Source organism: Bos indicus, chromosome 16 (genome assembly GCF_029378745.1).
Source record: "Bos indicus isolate NIAB-ARS_2022 breed Sahiwal x Tharparkar chromosome 16, NIAB-ARS_B.indTharparkar_mat_pri_1.0, whole genome shotgun sequence".
NCBI classification, from domain to species: Eukaryota; Metazoa; Chordata; class Mammalia; order Artiodactyla; family Bovidae; genus Bos; species Bos indicus.
The window spans coordinates 42,650,279-42,655,836 of record NC_091775.1 but is presented as its reverse complement, the minus strand read 5'-3'; the positions used below and the strand labels follow the sequence as shown (position 1 = coordinate 42,655,836).

At 42.8% G+C, this 5,558-nt stretch overlaps 1 non-coding gene across 1 annotated transcript; it reads left to right on the top strand.

Annotated features, from left to right (window-relative positions):
* Positions 1 to 5,099: 5,099 nt before the first annotated feature.
* TRNAC-ACA (transfer RNA cysteine (anticodon ACA)) lies at positions 5,100 to 5,171 on the top strand. The gene has a single exon. It is a non-coding gene; the product is annotated as a tRNA-Cys (tRNA).
* Positions 5,172 to 5,558: the final 387 nt, after the last annotated feature.

Here is a 5,558-nt window from a genome sequence, read left to right as displayed (position 1 = left end):
CACATGAAAAGTTGCTCAGTGTCATTAGCCATTAAGAAAATGCAAATCAAATCCACAGTGAGATATCACTTTACACACTAAGATGCCTCTAATTTTTTTTAAAAAAAGGAAGATAGTAAGAGTTGACAAGGATGTGCAGAAATTAGAACTCTCATATGTGGCTAGTGGGAATGGAAAATGATGCAGCTCTTTAAGAAAGCACTTTGGTGGTTCCTCAAAAAGTTTAATAAAGAGTTATCATGTGATAAATGCTATACTGTTTAATATAGAGTTACCACATGAGAAACTCTATACCATTTAATATAGACTTACCACGTGAGAAACCCTATACCTTTTTTTTGGTCAAAAGGTGAAGAGAGCTAAACAGCAGGTATGTAAGGGTGTTTTGGCTAACACAGTCTCTGCCCCAGAGTCATTCCCTAGCCTTGGTCTTGTCTCCCAAATTCCAGCCAGACAAATGGAATCAGAATCTAAACGAACACCAGAGTATCACCCAGATTTCAAGTTCCCTTAAGAAAGAGGCTGATTAAGAGGAATGGAGAGGATCAGAGAAGTTAAATTCAACTAACAGCTATATACCATCTAATATAGAATTGCCATGTGATAAATGCTACACTGTTTAGTATAGAATTACCACATGATAAACTCTATACCATTTAATATAGAGATACCATATGATAAACTTTATACCACTCAATATAGAGTTATCATGTGACCCAGTAAATCTACTCCAATCAATATACTCTGGAAAAATGAAAATAATGTCCACACAAAAACTTGTATACAAATGTTTATATTAGAGCAGCTTTATTTATCATAACTAAAAAGTGGAAGCAATTCACATGTCCATCAACTGATGAATGGATAAACAAACATAGCCTAGCCATACAATGGGATATTGTTTGGCCGTAAAAGAATAATGATGATTCTTGCTACAATATAAATGAACCTTGAAAATAATCACACTAAATGAAAGAAGCAGAAACAAAGACCATATATTATGTGATTCGGTTTCTATGAAATGTTCAGAATAGACAAATCCATGGAGACAGGGAGGAGATTAGTGGTTGCCAGAGACTGGAAGGAGAAGGGCAATGGGGACTAGCTGCTAATGGGTACAGGGTTTCTTTTCAGGATGTTGAAAATGTTCTGGAACTAGTCGTGACGGCTGCACATCTTTGTGAATATTCTCAATGTGTGATTAAAAGATGGGATGTGAATTATATCAGTAAAAACATGTGAAATTGTCCTTAATTTTCTGTATTCTGAAACAATGCAACAGTGGGGTTATCTTGACCCTAAAGCTGAGGTAGGATTTCCCCCATGAAATCATATGGGACTGGGTTTTTTCTGTTGTTTTTTGTTTGTTTGTTTTTGGTGTTTTGGTCTTTTTGCAGGAGTAGTTTTCTGCCTCTTCTATGGAAATAGGTTTATTTGTAAGTTCATTTTACCTCAGTCACAACTGATTTTGGAAAACCACATTCCTTAATAATTTATCTATTTCATCTAGGTTTTCATATTAATGTGTATTGGAATGTACAAAGTAGTGTCTTTTGACATTTAAACTTTCTCTCTGTTGATAGGTACTATTCTTCCCATCATACCCTCAAAATTGTTGTAGTTTTTGCTCTGCAAATAAATATATTAAATGCTCACCATCAACCTTTTAACCTACATTTCCCCAATTGCCTCTTGGTTGGATCCAGCTCATCATCTAGTTTTGTTGTTGTTTAGTCACTAAGTCATGTCTGACTCTTTGCAACCCCATGGACTAAGCCCTCCAGGCTCCTCTGTCCACGGGATTTCCCAGGCAAGAAGACTGGAATGGGTTGCCATTCCCTTCTCCAAGGGATTTTCCTAACCCAGGGATCAGACCCGCATCTCCTGCAGTGCCTGCCTGCATCTGCAGGCATATTCTTTACTACTGAGCCACCAAGGAAGCCCCCAGGACAGAGTACATCAAAAACATGATTACAGGCACATTCCAGGCTGACTGTGCTATCCTGACTATTGCTGCTGGTGTTGGTGAATTTAAAGCAAGCATTTCCAAGAATGGGCAGATCCATGGGCATGCCCTTCTAGCTTACACTCTGTGTGTGAAAGAGCTAATCATTGGAGGTAACAAATGGATTCCACTGTGCCACCCTACAGCCAGGAGATTTCTCTGAAAGGATGCCTGTGAACTATATTCTTTGAGATCTTCAACCTTTGATACTTGAAGGACAATTTAACTAGATAGAAAGTTTTTACTTCACACTTGATTTCCTTGGCGCTTCCCTGGTAGCTCAAATGGTAAAGCATCTACCTACAATGCAGGAGACCCAGGTTCAATCCCTTGGTCAGGAAGATCCCCTGGAGGAGGGAATGGCAACCCACTCCAGTATTCTTGCCTAGAGAATTTCATAGACAGAGGAACCTGGCGGGCTATAGTCCACGGGGTCTCAAAGAGTCAGGCACGACTGAGCAACTAACACTGACACACTTATTTCCTTAGTCTCTTGAAAATGTTGCTCTGTCTGTTGTTGTCTTGCTTTGTATGTTGCTCTTGGGATGTCTGATCATAGCCTAATTTATTATCCGCATAAAATAATTTGGTATATTCTTTTAGCCTGGGTGACCTGATCATATTTTCTAATAATTTTTATCAGTGTATATCTTGGAGTGGATAGCCTCAGGTCAATTTCTCAGTTTTCTGGGAATTTGTGTATATATTTTTTAAGTCTTTGTATTTTATATTGGAGTATTGCCAATTAACAATGTTTTGATAGTTTCAGGTGGACAGCAAAGGGACTCAGCCACACATGTACATGTGTCCATTCTTCTCCAAACTCTGTTCCCATCCAGGTTGCTATATAACATTGAGCAGAGTTCCCTGTGCTATACAGTAGGATCTTCAAACACAGCAGTATGTACATGTCCATCCCAAACTCCTCAACTATCCCTTCCCCGCATCTTTCTCCCCAGCAACCATAAATTCGCCCTCTAAGTCTGTGAGTCTGTTTCTGTTTTGTAAATAAATTCATTTGTATCATTTCTTTTTAGATTCCACATATAAGGGATGATGTTTCTCCTTCACTGTCTGACTTACTTCACTCAGCATGACAGTCTCAAGTCCATCCATCTTGCTGCAAATGGCATTATTTCATTCTTTTTAATGGCTGAGTAGTAATCCATTGTGTGTATGTGCCACTTTATCCATTTCTCTGTTGATGGACATTTAGGCTGCTTCCATGTCTTGGCTGTTATAAACAGTGCTTGTGTACAGGACTTAGTATTCCATGTCTACTCTTTCATAAACAGCCCCTTTTATTAAACCTCCTTGAATTATTCTAAGTCTGCTGCTTTCTGCTTCCACCCTCACCAATACCTTTCATCATCATTGTCATCACCATCACGTAATGTTTTTGACCTTGGGTGTTTATTCCTCCTGGTTATGGCTGCTGTGTCTGCTCTTCAGACAAGTCCCATGGTTTGTCCAGGTTCTGTCTGGTTGAGATGAGCCCTCTGTGTGAGGGAGAGGAAGGCACCCCAGGCCTGAAAATGAAACAGAAGAAGGCAGAACAGTCACAAGGCCCTGCTGCCAGGGACTTATCTTAAGGCAGCCCTCTGGCCTGTCACCTGCTCTCAGCCACCATCTCCCACTAGGGTTTTAGGATCTGAAGGTGGGAGGGCGACAGGTAACACCCATGCGTTGTACCGAGCTCTCCTCCCTGGCCTGGCAGGCTCTGGCCAGTGTCCCCCAGGAAACCACACCCTCTTCCTGATTGGATGGGGCCGGAGGGGGCTTGGAGGCTCTAGATGGCCGTGGGTCAGGAGTGACTGGCCAGTCTCCAGTTCTGCCCAGGACAGAACAACCTCAGCAGCCCGCTTCCTGCCAGGGGCAGGGAGGGCAGGCCAGGCCATTCAGACATGAGGAGCCATGTGATCTCTTTTTATAGCACCTACATTTGAACTGGGCCAGGTTCTAACTCATTCATTCAATAAACATTCATGGAATGCTTACTCTCGTCAAGGTGTCCAGGGTACAGCAGTGAACAAAACAGACAAAGCCTTATATTTGGGAAGCTTATGTTCTAATAGAAGGAGATAGACCCATAAAATGAAGTAACTAAAATATATAGTATACTGTGTGTGTGCTCAGTTGCTCAGTCATATCCAACTCCTGTGACCCCATGGACTACAGAGCCCGCCAGGCTCCTCTATCTGTGGGTGTCTCCCAGCAAGAACACTGGAGTGAGTTGCCATTTCCTCCTCTGGGAGATCTTGCTGACCCAGGGGTCAAACCCACGTCTCCTGCATTGGCAGGTAGAATCTTTACCACTATCACCACCTGGGAAGCCCCATTTAATATATTAGAAAGTGATCATTCTAAGGAGGAAAATAAAGCAGAGAAGAGGGAGGGCTGTGTTAGGGGCTGTTGAGTTGTTGGCAGGAAGCTCAGGAAGACCTCACCAGGGAGGTGATATTGGAGCAAAGATTTGAAGGAGGTGAGGAGGTTGCCTCAATGGTTTTAGGCGAAGAGGGAGCCAGGCAACACTACAGTGAGTTGCAACATTCAAGAATGGCAAAGAGGTCAGCATTAGGGAGTGAGTGAGACGAGAGAGAGAGGAAACGGGATCAGAGAGGTGGTGAGGGCTGAACAGAGCAGAGCCTTCCCGTTCAGACTTGGGCTAACTTTACTCCAAGTAAGATGGGGCCATCAGGGTTTAAGGCCAAAGATGGATATGATCTGACTCATGACCTAACACTCAGTGTGTCCATGTCTGGTCTGAAGAGCTGGCCCCAAGGACTCTTCTGTTTCTTCTCCATCCTCCTCAGAGTTCTGGGTCTCAGCCCCATTTCTCAGCTTCTAAGTTTTAACCAATTCCAGGGGGGCACAGTTTCTTCTTTTGGTATCTCCCTCCTTGACACCTAGTTTTAACCAGTTCCGGGGGGCACAGCTTCTTCATTCAGTGTCCCCCTCCTTGACACCTAGACTTCTCAAGATATTTCAGGTTTTCATGGCTAATTAACAATTTTAGGGGCTTCCCTGGAAGTCCAGTGGTTAAGACTCCACACTTCCACTGCAGGGGCCAATGGGTTTGATCCCTGGTAGGACTTCCCTGGTGGCTCAGACGGTAAAGTGTCTGCTTACAATGCAGGAGCCCCAGGTTCAATCCCTGGGTTGGGAAGATCTTCTGGAGAAGGAAATGGCAACCCACTCCAGTATTCTTGCCTGGAAAATCCCATGGATGAAAGAGCCCGGTAGGCTACAGTCCACGGGGTCGAAAAGAATCAGACATGACTGAGTGACTTCACTTCACTCACTTCACTGGGGAACTAAGATTCAAATGACACATGGCCAAAAATAAATAAATAATGAACAGTTTTTTAAAGGTTTACACATAGAAAAAAAAGCAAATAAAAATAAAAAATAAGAGCAAACAAGTAACTTTATGTTAAATGCTGCTGCTGCTAAGTCACTTCAGTCGTGTCTGACTCTGTGCAACCCCATAGACGGCAGCCCACCAGGCTCCTCCGTCTCTGGGATTCTTCAGGCAAGAACACTGGAGTGGGTT